General features: G+C 51.2%; 1 pseudogene; it reads left to right on the forward strand.

Moving 5' to 3' along the window:
- The first annotated feature begins 3,427 nt into the window (after nt 1-3,427).
- On the forward strand, nt 3,428-17,587 carry LOC148041106 (small ribosomal subunit protein uS2 pseudogene; annotated as a pseudogene).
- The last annotated feature ends 232 nt before the right edge of the window (nt 17,588-17,819 follow it).

Raw genomic sequence — 17,819 nt, forward strand, 5'->3', positions numbered from 1 at the left:
GCCTCATCCTCCATAGCCGCACGTGCAAGAGAAGAGAAGGAAGGAGAAGAGGAGAAGGGGGGAGGAGATGGTGGAGAGCTTCACCCTCTTGATTCCTCACTCTCTCACGTGCTCACTCCCTCACCCTCTCACACTCCCTCTCTCAAGAGCACACACAAGCAAGAAGAAGGAGAGAAGAAGAGAGGAAGAAGAAGACTACTTTTGCCACACCAAAGAATGAGCTCTTCATTCACTTTTCAACTTTATATACAAAACCCTACTTCCCTTTTGGGCGGTCATTCTCTTTTTTACATGGCCGGTCATAGCCCAGGCCCTGTTTTCCATTGTTCTTTTCTCTTCCTTGCTTTCTTTTCACTACCCTTCTATCTTTACAAATAGCACGGGTGAGAGCTCGGCACTCTTTTACAAGATTTTAGAGTGCACTTTTTATGCGTCTTTCCCTTTTTATGGTTGCCTTGGTCTTTGACGGTTGTCCTTGCGCTTTTGGGCTTTTCTCCTTCTTTACCTTCCGTCGGCTACCTTCTTTTCGCCTTTGCCCTGCGTCTTCTCTGCCTTCTTTTGCTCTTGTCGTGTTGGGGTTAACATTGCCCCCCTCCTAGACGAGTGCCAGTCCCATGGCACTTACTGGCGGAGGGAGCAAGTGGTGGTAGGCGCTGAGGACTTCGGGGGGACCGGGGCTTGGGGTCTGCACTGGCGACTGGGTATGCGGGGGTTGGTTGGGGATGCCGCGTTGGGTGATTTTGCCAGCTCGCTGGATGCTGGGTGGGCAATTCGCATGGGAGGTGGATGAAGAATGAATGCCACTTGGGTTGTGGTTGTCGATACCTGCAATTGAAAACTTGTCAGGTGGTCTCTCCCTAGGGGTGGTGCTAGTCTCTGTATTGTGCACAAGACTTAGTTTGGGAGACAGGTCGAACTCTGAGCAAGCTGAGAGTGTTGTCCTGCACTTGAGGACCCAAACTATGAATTAGTTCTGTGTAGGTATTATATGAGTGCCGTGCATATGCATACTTAATTATTACGTAGTTAGGAGGCTGGGCGACGAGGGCCGCGTGGAGCAGAAGGGTGGTAATGGGGAGATAAAGTACACCTTTGACTTTCTTTTTTTTTTTCTTTTTTTTTTTTTTGGCCATGGCCCGTCCCGTTCTACCCCTCATCATCCGAATTATGGGGAAGGGTGGGTGGAGGCCGGGGAGCCTTGTTGAGGAACTTCCGGCTTAGCAAGTAGCCTTTAGTATGGAGGCGGGTTTTAAGGGTAGTGGTGGAGAGAAAGGGGTGATTGCACTGTGTGAACTTGCTGTCATTCATGTCTTCCAGCAGTGCAACACAAAAGGATGGCAAAAGGGCAGCACGCATCATGAAACGAGTCATGGTGGTGCTATCTATGGCATTGGGATCAAAATAAAGGGGCGGAAGGTGGCGCTCTTGGGGTGCAGGTTCCTGGCGTACTAGTATTCTAATTAATCTAAGGTAGTTACAGGTGGTGATGAAGGCTGGGTCAGGACAAGAAGAGAATTCAGTAAGGAATTTATTTATGGAGTTGTACAAGTCGGGCAGGGTGAAGAGAAGGGCGCTCCTATGGGAAGTGGAGTTGGCATTGTAAATAATGGGAAAGTCAAACCTGCCATGGATGGACGGGTTAAAATCCACTCCTACCCTTCGAGGAAATGGCATAAAGGTGGGGTTGTTCCTTTCCGAAGGGAGGGTGTTACAAAACGCCATCCACGCCTCCAGGTTGACGTAAAAAATGCCATGCCTCCAGGTAGGTTGGAAACTATATCCTTCCACGGTGCGGGGTATGTGGAGGACTTTGTCCTGCCAAAATTCGCGGTCCTCAGTCCCCCAAGCAGTTGGGTGGGCCTCACGCTCTTCTAACCATCTAGCCTTGAGCCGGGCCCCCATGGCAATGACATCCTCCACCAACTGAATGGGCAGCACCCTATTTAGAGCGGTGGGCAACTCGAAGCGTAGGTCGAAGGGGTCCCAGCTATACTCCTGCTGCTCCCAGATGATCATCTCAGCACGATACTCAGCGGGTGAGTCTTGGGTGCGCAGCGGGAAAGGGACGGGCTGTTTCAGGGCGGGTCTGGCCTTGAGTTTTCTTCTTGCCTTCTCCACTAGTTCCTTCCTTCGAGTGGTGTGGGCCGCTCTTCGTTCGGCGGGTGCGTCATGGGGTGGCACTTTGATTTGTTGGGGTTGAGGGGGTGGCGAGGCATATTCCTCGTCCTGAGGCCCTATTTCAAGCTCGGGCTCACCCCCTTCCTCTTGCTCCTCCTCCTGTGTTTTTTCTTCAGTGAACCCCAGATCATCCATTTCCTGTGTTGTCAGTCCTGCTTGTGCCAAACATTTCCTTTGTTCCTCCAGGCTCTGCGGAGGGCCTCCTAGTTGCAGTGGTACGTGCAGGCCTACCGTAAGGGCCTTGCGCGCAGTGGTTAGCTTTCTCTGCAATTGATCATTGGTCTCTCCTGTTTCTGAGTGGGTGGTGTGGAGTAGCGTATTGATGAAAGTGTGCTGCTGAGCCATCATAGCAAGTTGGGCTGCCTCTGCTTGGTTTTCAGCCATCACTTTGTCGCCCTCAGCCTTGGCCAGCCGGCGTGCTAGGTCTCGCACTCTCTGCTCGTTGTGATTTGCCCACTCCTTCACCCGCTTCTCTGTGTCTTCCAGGCTCTCTCCTTGTCGGAGGGTCATTGCCATGAGCTACTGTTGTTGGGCTTCGAGCTCCTGGTGCAAACGGGACTGCTCTCGGTGCTGCTCTGCAATCTGCTCGTTGAGTTGGTCCCGCGTCGCCTGTAACCTACGCACCTGTTCTGCCCTCAATTGATCCAGCTCTGCCACATCTTCTCTAATTTTTTCGAGTTGGCTCTGCGCCTCCAAGTTAGTTGCAGATAGCTGGTCATTTCTGCGCTGAAGGTGGGCATTTGTCTCCCTTTCCCTGGTGAGACGCTCCATCAGAATTTTCCTTCGTCCTTCCCAAGTAGCATCGCGCTCCTTCAGGGTTTTCAGCTCCTCCACCTCCTTGGTGCTGGCTTCCTCCTTAAGCATAGCAATTTCTTTTTGATACTGTGTTATTTGTCTTACTCTGTCCAGTTGGAGGGCAGCTTGCGATTCGCGCTCCGCTGCCAGCTCTTCCACTGCCACCCTCCTTTCTTGCCTGGCTGTTTGCAACTGCGCGAGCAGCTCCTTTACATAGTCATCATAGTGGCCTGCTGGGGGTGGGGAGTGGGGCCTGATCGTAGTAGTGGCAATCTCCTCCACCTTTTGTCTTTTCTCCTCTGGCCCCTGCTCTAGCTCGGTCGTCGCTGCCCTTTTGGTCCCTGAGACTAGGGTGGCCTTGGCTGCTTCCCTTGGCAACTCTCGTTCCACTAAGAATTGTAGCCAGGTAACTATATTGCTTTCATCTACCTTTGCGGTGTGCATCAGGGCGGCCATGTCAGGGGGTGTCACCTTGAGGGGAGTGGCTTGCATGGTTGGTGCGGGGGGAGGGGAGACGGGTCTGACCGGGTCTTTTCCCTTCCCTTCTGTAGGAGGCGGCGGCACGGGTTCCGGCGCACCAGTGCTAGGGCCGGGTGCTTCAGATTCGGATTGGTATGCCCTACCCGCTCCCTCTATTTCTTTTCTACGCTGTTCCTCGATGGAGCGACGCGTTGCCAGCTCCAATTCTTCTTCTTCTCTCCTCCTCAGCTCTTTTTCTTCTTTCCTCTTCTTCTCTTACCGACTCTCTTCGGGCCCATTCGAGCTCCTCCTGCTCTTTTCTCCTTCGCTCCTCCTCTCTCTTTCCATGCAGGGCTTTGGTTCGTTGCTCCGCTTCCCTTTCTGGTGCAGCCTGGCGCTCTTCCTCCTTGTTGGTGTCTGTCTCTGTTTCATCCGACTGTTCCTCCGGCCGGGGCTGGGACTGCGACGGCGATTTGCCTCCTTTTCCGCCGCCTCCCTGTTTGTCTTCTTCATCACGTCCGTGCCCTATTGCCTCGTGGAGGATCGCAGTGAGGACACCTCCAAACCCTACGGTGGAGGCCTTGGAGGACGAGGCCTTGCGGGTCGATCGAGGCGAGGGGGATTCTCTTGCCTCGGCCCTTCCTCCTATTGCCAGGGCCTTTGCTGAGGCCTCCATCGTCCTTCTCACGAAGCCATTGAGGTTTACCTCATCCAGTGCCTAAGCCGCGATGCTTTCGAGTAAAGGTACATTTATCCTGGACATGATGCTATTGTACCGTTGACTCGAAAATAGGGCTTGCATCATTTTTTCTTGCAGCTGGATCTCTGGATCAGGGATGTCTGCCAAGTTGACTCCGTCGTTGGTGTGGACTTTTACCTTGTCCATTCCCAACATGGCATAGACGTCCCTTTTCGGCTTCTTCTCCACCTTGTTCGGAAGTTCCAGAGCTCGTTCTATCAGTTCAGGGGTCAGCTCAACCTGCACCTGTTTGGTGGCTCCTACGTCCCGTACTGTGATGGTGCCTCTGTTTTTGTTGAAGGTGCATAGGAACTCTGCGCACAGGGCATAGTCTATTCTCTGGCCCACTGCTTCCAGGTACCGTTGTAAGTGGCATTGCTCCATGATCCGTCGCACCGCTGGTTCCTCAATAACCACATCCTCCAAGTTGAATATATGGCGGAACTTCAGCTGATTGAATGCTCTGGTTTCCACCGTGAGGCCGTACCGCGCCTGTTCCTCCTTCGAAAAAGGGACTTTGCCCACTTTGTCTTGGCCTGCCATGGTCACTACCTGTACATCCAGTCAACTCGCTCCTTAGTATTTTTGACAACCAATTTGTAGGACAACCATAATAGACTTCATCATTTGTAATCATGATTTTTTTTAATTTTATTTTTTTTCAACTTCTATCACCTGTTCCTGCATGGCATTTTAATTTGGAGCTTTTTCATGCGTGGTTCACTTTTAGTTTTAACTTTCATGCTTGGTTTGCTTTTTAGATTTACTGATTTATTGCCCCACTAATTTCCTACCCACCTTTCCCTGGAGGAAAAGAAAAATCCGTCCCAGGATTGGGGTGTGGGCTCCATGTGTTCAGGTTGTTTTGTGGAGGAGCCAATCGTAGAAGTTGGGGTTATATTCGAGGTGTGCAGCATGGTCCAGGTCACAGGGTCGGATGCCTATGTGGGTGATGTATGTGAGGACATCGGTAAGGAAATCTCCGGAGTTGATCTGACTTGCGATGTGGAGCTCCTCTTCTGTCAGGATGCAATCGAGATAGGGGTGCCCTAAGATATGATCGTCCATGGTTCGACCTCGAAGAGTGGTTAACACTCGATACGAGGTGGGCGCGACGTATGTGGGATCATACTCGGCCGTCTTGATGGCTCGGCGTTGTTCAGCGTTGGTCATTGTGCGGCATCCTTCTGTTGCCCACTTTAATCGAAGAGCGTACCATTGCTTCAAGAAGGGAGATTCTGTGTCCGCCAGGTGGGACAACCTTGTTGTTTCTTGGTTAGTGAGACTGGACATCGTGCACAGGTCAAACGATGAGATGAGGCATTGCCTAATGGCTTGCTCTTCGGAGACCGAGCGAGCGAGTAGCTCAGCGGCAAAGCGTGAAGCTTGTGCGAAGGCGAATTCGAAAGTCTCCCAAGAGCAAGGCATAGTGCGCACGTCCGTTGTAAGGGGTTCTGCTAACAGTCCCAAGTCTAGGCGGTCATAGCTAAGGGCCAGTGCCACAAAAGTGGCGTCGAGTTGTTTGATGTAGTCCACAACGTCAACCCCCGTGTCCTCGGTGAGGTCCGCGGCCAGCGTTAGGAATGACTTCCGTTCATAGGAAGACTTAAGGCCGTCAGGTGGTTGATGTTTGCTGGGGCTAGAGGTTCGGTCGGCATAGAGCTGCCGGTGGGGGCCTGTTTGAGTCAGCGGCTCGGCCAACAGTTGAATGGACGGGTCGGGGTTGGTCTTAGGAATCGTGCTAGGGTGGTCGGCAAGGCTGCTGGGTTGCGGGCCAGGGTGGTTGGGTGATACCGCCGGCAGTAGTGGCCGGTGCTTGGGCCATTGGGCATGTATGACGCCTATGGGATGACTCTCAAAGGAGTCGGACGACTGGGATGGATTGTGCGGTTCGTGGTCTTGAAGTGTCAGAGGACCGGACTTTGCGATTGACGTAGGAGCAGGGCCTGTGTCAGTTGGGACCTTGGGGATCCACAGCAAGGCATTCCCTTCATAGTAGCCTTGTGCACGCAGCAGGGTTTTAGGGACCCATATCTCCTTAACCATGCGGCGCTTGTGATGACGGCGTTTTGGTCTTCTAGGTTTAGGTTTGTATGTGTTTTGCGGATCCGCGCGTCTAGTTGTAGACTGATCCCGCAGCTTTTTCGGCACCCAGTGCAAGCGAGTCTGTTGGGGTTTTGCCTTAGGTTTAGCGGGTTGCGGTGCATGGGGATCTGGGTGTAGTAGATATGCGCGGCCCTCTTTCTTAGTCCTGTGTGCAACCATTTCTAATGGTTGTCCGTTGAGCAATGCTGGGGTTACGAGGTGCTGGTTGAAAGTCGTGACAATTGCCACATTTCGGATTGTTAGGTGGATGCGTTGTAACTCATAATCAACATTGCAGCGGGTCTGCTTTTTAAAAGTTCGCCCGAGCAGTGACTCTGCGCCTGCCTCCCTGGCATCGGGTAGGACATAGAACAACATGGGAATAGTTTCAATCTTGATAGAAACTACAACCCTGCATGTGCCAAGGAGCGGGTAGGATTGGGCCCCGTATGGGTTCAATTTGGCTGCTGTGGGATGAAGTGTTGGAGCGCCAAGTTGGGTCCAATGCTCATGCGTCAAGATGTTAAAATCCGCCCCCTCGTCGATCAGGGCGTTGAAGAAGCATGTTTGCTTGGCCGTGACCGTGATGCGGAGGTAGGTGGGTTCTACAAGCTCGTCCTCATTTTCTTCGATTTCTGTAAGTGTGGCTACTCGTATTTTAACGAGCATTTCCACCATTGGTTGTTCATGCAGTGGGTGCGTGGGCGGATAGTACTTTTTGATTCGACTGCCGTTAAAGAAGCCGATTCCCTCTCCATCCAGTGTTTCCAGCTCGACATTACCAGTACGGCTGATTGCGCGGACCTTAAAGGGCCCAAGACCTCTGAATTTCATCTTCTAATTGTGTCCTTTAACTAAATAGAGGAGCACTAGGTCGCCCGGCTCAAACTCTCGTTGCTTGACGTGCTTGTCAAACTAGGTTTTGCGTCTAGCTTTCTCACAAATAAGCGCATGGGTGGCTAGGGGTCGTACCTCCGATAGGCGTTCTAGCTCGACTAAGCGTTGCGTCCATGCCTCCCTCCCCTCCCATCGTTCTTGTAGTGCTATCTGCAGGCTAGGGACAAAGAATTCTAGGGGGAGAATAGCTTCGGTCCCATAGGTTAGCCTGAAAGGCGTTTGTCCGACGGCCATCTTATAAGCTGTTCGGAAGGCCCACAGGGCCGCCATCAACTTGTTATCCTAGTCACTTCGTGAGGTTGAGACAACTTTGGTCAGGACAGTGATGAGAATTTTGTTGGTTGACTCAGCCTGGCCGTTAGCCTGAGGGTAGTATGGTGAGGATTTGCGATGGATGATGAGGAATGTGGATAGGAGATGGGCTATCACTTCGTTGATGAAATGCGTTCCCTGGTCGCTGACCAGTTCGATGGGGCACCCAAAACGCGAGATCACTTGTTCCCATAAAAACTTGGCAGTTGTCCTAGCATCGTTTTTCCGTGTGGCTCTCGCCTTCGCCCATTTGGTGAGGTAGTCCGTGGCTACCACTTTATATCTAGCTTGTGAATATTGTGCCGCAGGGCTGATGGGTCCAATGAAGTCAATACCCCACTTTTCGAAAGGTTGGCGAGTGATGACCGGGGTTAACTCCATCTGATCTTTATGGATTGGAACCCTCGTCCGTTGGCACGCATCGCAGTGTTTGACAAATTGTGAGGCATCCCGGAAGAGCGTGGGCCACCATAGCTGGGACTGCAACACCTTCCGTGTTGTCGTATCCCCGCTAAAGTGTCCTCCTGCAATGCCGTTGTGCGCCTCTGAGAGCACATCGTGCATCTCATGCTCACATACGCATCTACGTAGCAGACCGTCTTGCCCCAGCCTATAGAGCTGGCCTACAATCAACTGATAAGGCTGGATTTTCAGGATTAATCGCCTAAGTCGTGCCCGTTCCATTGGTCGTTCGGGCAGCCCCTGCTCGAGTACTTGGACTATGTCGTCTGCCCAATATGGTGTCAGATCGGCCCTCAATAGGTCTTTTTCGCTGGACATGCGGAAAAAGTGGCTATTTGGTAATTCATCCACTATGCCTTGTCCACATCTTCTCCTGTGGGTATTCGGGACAGATGGTCAGCCATGTAGTGTTGTTTTCCCTTCCGTACTACTACTGAGAAGTCGAACTCTAGGAGCAGGAGAAGCCATCGTGCTATACGTCCTGTAGCACAAGGTTTGTTGACTAGGTAGAGCAGAGCTTGATGGTCAACAAAGAAGGTGAAGGGGGTGGCAAGCAGGTAATGCCAGAACTTCTTCACGGCGAACACCATAGCTAATCCCTCCCTTTCTATTGTTGAATAGTTCATCTCTGTTTCAGTGAGCTGCCTACTTGCAAAACTCACTGGGTAATGTAAGTTATGCTCACCCGATTGGCACAGCACCGCCCCCACGGCGAACTTAGAAGCGTCGATGTGTACGTGGAACGGCATGGTCCAATCTGGGGGTCGTAGGATAGGTGTTGTCGTTAGGGCTTTTTTCAGTTCCTCATAGGCTCGCTGGCAGGCTTCGGTCCACTCGAAGGCAATTAGTAGCTTGTACAATGGCCTAGCGATCAGCGTGTAGTTTAGTACAAACCGTCGGTAGTATCCTGTGTGACCTAAGAAGCATTGAACCCCCCTATAATTACTTGGGGGTGGGAGGTCCACGATAACCTTGACCTTTGAGAAGTCCGTGGCAATGCCGTTCTTGGACACCACGTGTCCCAAGATGCAATCGTGCTTTACCCAAAACTGACATTTCAGGGGGTTGAGAGAGAGACGATATAAACGGCACCGTTCAAAGACCGCACGGAGTTTTTCGAGATGTTGGTTCCAAGATGAATGGACACACAGGTCATCGACGAAGACCTCCAACTCCTTGCGAAGCATATCCTTGAATATGGTGCACATGAGGCATTGGAAGGTGGCGGGGGCATTGGTTAGCCCGAATGGCATGACTACATAGGCAAAGACGCCCCACTCAGTGGCGAAGGCGGTCTTGTGCCTATCTGCAGGGTGCACTTGCACCTGATTGTATCCCGAGAAGCCATCCAGGAAACTGTAGGCTTCCTCACCTGCCACCCTCTCAAGCATGTGCTTAGTGTATGGTAAGGGGTAGTTGTCTCTCTTTGTCGCTGCGTTTACTTTCTTAGAATTGACGCACACTCGAATCTTGCCATTTTTCTTCATCACAATGACTATGGGTGATACCCAGTCCGTGTGCTCAATTTCGTAAATGAACCCGGCTCGCATTAGCTTGTCAATTTCCTCCTTGACAGCATGGGCGTGCTTGGGATTCATGGGGTATGGTCGCTGCTTAACCGGCATTGCATCCGTCATCATGGGTATGTTGTGAGTCACAACACTCGGGTCCACCCCTCGTAGCTCGTCTAGGGACCAAGCAAACACATCTCGATACTCCCGCAAAAGAGTGATGAGGTTGGATTCTTCCTCCGTGGTCAGGTCCTCGGCAATGAACACCGGTCGGGGGGTTTCCCGTTCCAGGGCTAGGTTTATCTCCTTGACCTTGGATGGCCCTTCGATGGGTTCGCGGACTTGCCCTTGGCGTTTGGCACTTAGCAGAACCACCACCCTGTCCCCTTTTTTGAATTTCGAAAAGCGCTTAGGGAGGTCTCGCGACTTTCGTTGTTCTTTCGATCGCACGTCGTTGGAGCGCTCTGTTTTATTCTGTCGTAGTCGTCGGCGCCTCAGGTGGATGGGCAGATCTCCCCTGGTGCGTCTGGCCGTGGGTGGCCTAGGGATTTCTGGGTCATCCTCCGACGTAACTTCAAATTCAGAGTCGAATTCCTCATTTTCACTAGGGGAGGTGGTCTCTCCTGGCGGCCGCAGTTCGGAGGGCGACTCGGTTCTAAGCAGGGCTGCTGCTTTTGGTTGGGTCAGGCCGGCCTGCTTAAAATCCACAGCCCCCATTTGTTCCAACCACGCACGATCGCATTTCGCACACATGACCCCTTGGTCCATCCAGAGGGTCGGCCTCGGCTGTGGTTTTGCATCCGCTCGGATTTGTTCAATCTCTCACCCTTCGGTATCATATTCTACCGTGTCCATCTCACCCTCACTTTCTTCATCGAAGGGTTGGCAATCTTCGTATTCGTCACCGGAATCCACCTCGCTGGACTGCGCATCATTCTCCAAGGCCTGTTCTGCCTCATTTTGTTGGTTGGGGACCAATGCCCAGTTGTATCTGAGATTTAGTTCATGCACTTTGGTCCACTTCCATTCGGGTTGTTCCAAGAGGTCTTGGAGCGGCTTGAGATTGGCGGCTACGTTGCGCTCCTGTCGGTTCGTTAGGTGTCCCAGTATCCCTTGAAGTTGTCTCCTATTGGTTGGTACTTGGAAGGCAACAGGTTTAGGTCCGTCATTGAGGCTTGCTGCCATCATGTAGACAGGTGTGGGATGTGTTTCTCTTAGCTTGCCAACTGTTTTGACAGCCTGCTCATACGCTTCCTGATCTAAAAATGGCAAATCAAGCGTAGCGAGAACGTGCATCAAATCCCGCTCGTCCTCCGGGCAAGGGATATACTTTGTCAAGGGCCCGCGGGGTTCCTTGTTCTGGTCGGTTCCTTTGAGTAGAGTGGAGATGGTATCTAGGTCGACTGGTGAGGTCTTCCAAGTGTCCATCTCTATTCTCACAGCGTCAGCTCGATTGCCCAAGAAGATCAGGTTGTTACCCCAGTCTTCGATAACTCTGGCATTGCGCATCCAGGGTCGACCCAATAAGATGTCATAGTCTACTCCCTTCATAACGATGAAGTCGACAGAGAACTGGATTCCTGCAATCTTCACTGGCCAATTCTTCAAGACCCGGAATGGTCTTACTCGCATGCCATTTGCTAGTGTGACATTAAACCGGGCAGTTTCGATGGCGGGTTTCCCCACTTCTGTAGCACTGCATAGTTGAGCACACTGACCCCTGCGCCTGTGTCCACGATCCCCCTTCTCGTTGTGTCCCCTAGGGCTAGGACTAGCAGGACTACATGCATTTCTGAGCCCTCCCAGAAGGCGTTGATGTGCAAGGACTTAGGGCTTGAGTGTAGCGTCAAACTTGGCAAGTGCGTTTCCGCATCCTGGTCTTGAGCATTTCCTGGCGCTTGCTCGTGCGGTCTGTCGATCCACCGCTTGAGATCCTGCCACAGGGTCGAGTGCTGCCTGAGCAACTCTCCCAGCGCAACCGTTACAGGGGTGGTCACTAGTGTGGTTAGGAGATTGCTAAACCCCTGTCCTGCTCTATGTTCAGACTGTCCGGGCCAATGGCCAGGGCTGTCTTGTGGTTCTGTTATGTCTAGGCCTGGCCTTGTCCTTGTCGGTACTGCTTGTGGCATAGCCGCCTCGGCAGACTTAGGGTGGGGTAGCGATGATGGTGCACGCATGCTGGAGAGGTCCTCAATCTCATCCTCCGTGATGGGCTCGACGTCCTTGAGGTGCTGTTGAGCCTCCCTCACCCATTCCTTTACCTTTTCTATGGCTTCCAATTGCCGCCTGGGGTGTGGGTATTCCCCCACCTTAGCACTCTCCGGTTGCGCAGTTCTAGGGGCTGAAGTTTCTGCCTCTGCATCTGAGACTTTCTTGCCGTGGGGCAAGGTCGTGATGCTATCGGTTTTTAGTGCGACCTTAGCCTCTGACCTCTTCTTCTTCCGCCTACGGCTTTTCTTTCCTACAGAGACAGCGTCGAGGTTGCTAGGTCCTGGTAGAGAGACGCCGGCCTGCTTCGTTTGTGCTCGGGTCATCACTCGTAGAGGGATAGGTGTGGCCTCCCCATTGGGGTTTTCAACACCAAACAGTCCCAGTGGGACGGATGGCAAATTAGCCGTCCCAGAAGGCGACTTCCGCTTTGGGCAATCTATAAAAAGATGAGTGATTCCGCACTCTGCACACCTTTGGTCGGCTTTGTCCCTATTTTGCTGCTCTCTTTTTGGGCACCTTGACGAGACGTGGACGGGATCTCCACACGTCCAACAAGTGGCTGGATCCGGTGGCTGCCTTCCCAGGCCTCTACCCCATCCTCGTCCTAGTGCCATCACCGGTACTGGTCGATAATCCATGAGGATTGCATTGCCCTCGTCGTCATGCGAGACGTACGGGTATATGTAGGGTTCTTCGTCACTGGGCTCCTCTACGTAATGCATAGGAGCATTGCTCGGTGGGTGGGTCACATAAGGACTAGGCGGCCTAGGGATACCGGTAGGGTTTATGTCCAGCCTAGGGACCGTTGGCTTCGTATCGTTAGGTGCTGGTAGGGCAAGAGGATCTCCCCTTCCGTAGAATGGCTGTGGCCTGTTAGCCGGATAGAGCTGGCCGTAGGGCTGCGTGTACGACAGTCTTCGTGGTAGTCTACAGTGTGCGGCATCATGGCCGAACCTTCCGCAGTTGGTGCAGGGTCTTGACCTAGGGTCCTGACATTCTGCTGGCAGGTGGTTTCCTCCACAGTACACGCACTGGGTGTGCTAACGCGTAGGTTGCCTTAACATGTCCTGTATTTTGGCCAGTTCTGTCTTGACCTCGGCCAAGCCATGGTCTGCCTCGGCGGACTTCCCCTTATCGTGGGATGACGTGTTGGATCGCTCGCTAGAGGTTGGCATTCGTTCTAAACTCCGTGGGTTGACTTCTTCCGGGTTCGAGCTCCTGGAGCTCCGCTCCCTCAGCTGGTCATTGACCCTAATGACCTCCTCGAAAACTCTAGCCACCACGTCCCTTTGCAAGCTCGAGTTGCCCGCTAGTGCTTTGTATAATTCTTCATCCCGAATCCCGCTGATGAACACGATTGACACTGCCCTGTCGGTCGGTCTTTCGCCCAAGGGGATTCTCTTAAGGAGACTTCTAACGTGGGTGACGTAGTCGCGGATGCCCTCCTTCTCCTTCTGCTTGACGTTCATCAGACGCACTAGCAGGTTGTCAGAGTATCTGGGTTCGGCAAATCTCTTAACGAAGAGATCCTTGAGGTTATTGAAGTTGGCTCGTTCTACATTATCTAGACTTGTATACCACGTCCTACCCTTATCGCTTAAGCAAAGTCCGAATGCTTGCGAACGCTGGGTCTGGTCATTGAGGCCATTGGCTTTGCAGACCTGCTCGAACTACTCGACAAAGCTGTACGGGTCGTCCGGTGGTTGGTACTTGTCGAGTTGCTTAGCGACAATAGGTATTTTGGCCTGGCTCTTTGAGCCCTGGGTTGCCCCTAGTCCTGCAAGTAGCGAGGTTGCTAGTGCAGCGGCATTTTGTTCCGCCGCGGTGTTATCAAACAGCCGTTTCATGAGGAGCTCGCCCAGCGTCAGGTCTCCCTCGAGTGCTCTCTCCTGGTCTGTTTGGTTTCAGCCAGCCAAGTTCAGCACTCGCTGCACCTCATGCAGCTCCATGCTTTGCCTTAGGCTCTTGGCTTGTTGGTCCCTATTATAGTCTGCTATGCCCTGCAACGCCTTGCGGGCTAGCCTCCTCTCCTCCTCTAGGTCTGCAATAATTGCCTCCGCTGTCCTACCATGGCGTTTGTACCGGGCGTGCGCATCGTAACTGCTCACCATTTGCTGTATGGCTTCCGAAAACGTGCTAACATCTAGCTCCCCCGCAAACCGATGATCTGGAACTCCCTCTGTCATGGTGAAATCTTTACGCCTGGTTGTCAGTCAAATCCTTGTCGCTGTTGCTCCTTGCTTGATCCTGCCCTGTGCTCTGCGCGTCTGTCACGCTTGGGTTTTCTCTTGGTGGTGGGTTTTTTTGGCAATTTATCTGAGTGAGTTCTTTTTAATTTTTGAATGCAGTGCTCAACTTAGGGCCACTCGTAATTGTGTTATCCTTGTGTACTCGTGCTCAAACAGGCTTTCGACTTTCCTAAGTGTTCTTCAAGTGCGGAAATTCGATCAAAGTGCTGTGAGTGCTTTCCCTGTGTCTTGCCCACTCTTGTTCGTTTTGGGCCTAGCAGGCTTTACTACTCTATTCCTGGCCGCCTCATGGGTCATAGGGCCCCATGTTGCTTCCTATTGCGCATGTGGGGGGTGGACCACTGGGGGAGTGCCCCAATGTGCTCCTAGATGGGTCAGGTTTTGTTCTGGGTTGACTCTGGGAATTGGACGTCCGATTTACCAGTGGTCCGATTTACCAGTGGTCCGATTGTGGGGATCGGACCAGGTATGTTAGGGCGAAGTGGGGGTCTTAGGGTCCGCGTGTCCGATTCTCAAGAATCGGACAGGCGAGTGTGCGAGGAATCGGTCCGATTCTAGGAGGTCCGATCGGACATGGTCCGACTGGTGACATGTATTACTCCGTCCGATCGGACCGGGTGGGTCCGAGTCGGGGCGTCCGAGTGGTCCGAGTGGTTGAGTCGGACGAGTTGGTCCGAGCGTCCAATTTTAACAAAAGGGACTGGTCGGTCCGAGTGCCATGTGGCACGTCCGATCGGACCAGTTAGTCCGAGTTAGTGATTGAACGGGAGGTCTGATCGGACGGTTGTCCGAGTGTCCGATTCTGGGAATCGGACACTGGGCCGGCCGTCCGATTCCGCCGGTCCGATGGGTCTGGCACACCGATTTGCTCGATTTTCACTAGGTGTATTATCCTATTGGTCGTGCGATTACCCCATGACAGAGTTGGAGTGGGGCGGACGAGATCGATTACCTGAAGTCGCCGAATGCAATGTCCTCCTAGCTCCAGTCGATCGGACAGCTGCCCAACTCGCTCACTCTCTCACTCTCTACCTCTTTCGCTCTCTATTGGTTGGAAATGGGGTCCTCCTGCCCCCCCCAGAGTTTTATACTCTGCTAGTTCTGCCCTACACCCTCCAGGTTCCTTCCCTGGTGTTCCTTATGCCGTTACCTTGCATCTACTCCATGTTTTCCCTTTGTTCCTATGATTTTTCCCTTGTTTCACAGCAACAGCCCTCTGCCTTTTCGTGTGTGATTTCCTACTGCTAATCTATCCTAAACACATCTTGAATCGGAAAAAAAACACTGAACCAATTTCTCCATGTTTTCCAGCCATTAGTAACCAAATTGTTCAAAAACACTTACATGTTCTGAAGATCAAAAACACCAGAATTCCTACCTATCTCAAGCTCCGTTTCAGGGTGAATGCCCTACTTCGGTTCTCGATATGGGGCGTGCGAGTGCTCGAGCTTGAATCCGTTTGTCCTGGCAACGGAACCAAAATGTGGGAGCTTTCGCTCAACCGCCAAGACCCACGGACCGCTTATTGTTCAAGCGTTCCAAGCGAGCTCTCATGGCTATCTCTCACCTAGCCGACGCGCCGTCGATACTACGAATGCAGTGAACTTACCTTGATGCTTGATCGAGTGCCCTCCTCTCTCTCACACTTTGGTAGCTCCACGACTCTTGAAGCTAGCTCAAGCATCCTCAAGCCTCCTCCTTCTCCAAGCCTCATCCTCCATAACCGCGTGCGCAAGAGAAGAGAAGGAAGGAGAAGAGGAGAAGGGGGGAGGAGATGGTGGAGAGCTTCACCCTCTTGATTCCTCACTCTCTCACGTGCTCACTCCCTCACCCTCTCACACTCCCTCTCTCAAGAGCACACACAAGCAAGAAGAAGGAGAGAAGAAGAGAGGAAGAAGAAGACTAGTTTTGCCACACCAAAGAATGAGCTCTTCATTCACTTTTCAACTTTATATACAAAACCCTACTTCCCTTTTGGGCGGTCATTCTCTTTTTTACATGGCCGGTCATAGCCCAGGCCCTGTTTTCCATTGTTCTTTTCTCTTCCTTGCTTTCTTTTCACTATCCTTCTATCTTTACAAATAGCACGGGTGAGAGCCCGGCACTCTTTTACAAGATTTTAGAGTGCGCTTTTTATGCGCCTTTCCCTTTTTATGGTTGCCTTGGTCTTTGACGGTTGTCCTTGCGCTTTTGGGCTTTTCTCCTTCTTTTCCTTCTGTCGGCTACCTTCTTTTCGCCTTTGCCCTGCGTCTTCTCTGCCTTCTTTTGCTCTTGTCGTGTTGGGGTTAACAACAGCTTCACCAATCTTCCTTGGCATCGGTTTTTTCAATATTTTTGACACGCACACACACACAAGCATTCATTCACACACACACAGAGATAAATGCACACAAATAATATTATTTACAATGGAACGAAGTCCCAGCACACACACAGGTTTGAGACAATAACTGGAAACACAGTTACGAGAAAGCTAGGATTCATACACACACAAACACGCAAGCCACACGCATAACAAAATGCAAACACAACGACTAGGTATACACAAAATACGAATGTCACACACACAAACTTTTTGGTGGATTCCACACCTCGAATGCGCAGGAGCATGACATCCATGCCCTCTGATCCTGTGCATCCTCCGGAGGGCCAACTACCCATGACCATTTTCATCAAGATCCACGAACTGGTCAATCTCTTCATTGTCTCTTTTCGGTATATAAGCAAGGTTATCTGACATATCATCTGTCTCTTCTACTGGAGTTTCTTTTCGTTGCTCTTCTCTTGCAAATTCTTCCAATGCATAATCCTCCTCATCTCTTTTCTTGAAAATCTTGATTATTTATCCTACAATGGGCACTCTAAGCACTGTCCCATCCAATTTTGTCAGCTCATATGTTGCATTGTCAAAGACATGTTTGACTATGTACGGCCCAAACCATCTTTTCACCATCTTTCGAAGTGCAGTAGGTGGAACGACAAACCAGGTGAACTATGCATGGTGGGATTCGGAGGATGGATCACCTCAACTAAGTGCATAGGGTACTATAGCTATTGAGAATCCACAAGACGTTATTTTCCAATTTTCAAGGCCCTATGGTCAAAGAGTAGTATTGAAGTTTGCACAATATATAAGGGTGTAGGCTATTGTAGGATGTCATACCGTTGGAATGTTTACAAACTAATTGCTACTGTAGACATCCTTTTTTGAGGCATGTCTTCTCATTTTGATAGATCCTCACATAGATCATCAACCAGTCAAAGAGGCTATGCTTGGAAACATTCCAACCATTTCCTTTTTTTGTGATACAGACTCTTTGCTAAAATATGTGGATATTGGAAGCTTAGAAAATATCAAAGGAAAGCATAGTATTGGATGCTTGTTCTACTTATTAGCTTGCATGATGTTGCAAATGAGGGGAAAATTTCATCCTTGATAGCAACACAATGTGACATTGGACCGCTTGTTCTATTGTGAGCTTGAGGACACCAAGGATCAAGAAGAGGAGATAGGTGTAGCTCAGGAGTATGCCATTGTAGATTTTATTGTGCCTCCCATTGCTATTGTAGCTCATAATAAGTGGCCACAAGAAGTAAGCACTTCCAAAATTTGGGAGCCAGAAGTAGCTTGTTGTTGCATCTCTTACTCGAGAGTGGACAACCCAAGCTATGGCATTGTGGGTGTTTGAATGAGTGATGTTTTGATGTTGTGGAAAAGAGGTATGCAGGCGTTATTGATTCCTTTTTTTTCATAATCCATAATTATATTAATTACGAGAGAATTTTTTATTCTCCCTCCCTCTCTCTCTCTCTCTCTCTCTCTCTCTCTCTCTCTCTCTCTCTCTCACTCTCTCTCTCACTATGTGTGTGTGTGTGTTTTATTGTAATGTTTCACCTCTCTTTGCATGCTTATAAGAAATT

The sequence above is a fragment of the Lygodium microphyllum genome, chromosome 1 (genome assembly GCF_053477565.2).
Source record: "Lygodium microphyllum isolate KBCC chromosome 1, Lygodium_microphyllum_v1.1.10, whole genome shotgun sequence".
Classification (NCBI taxonomy): domain Eukaryota; kingdom Viridiplantae; phylum Streptophyta; class Polypodiopsida; order Schizaeales; family Lygodiaceae; genus Lygodium; species Lygodium microphyllum.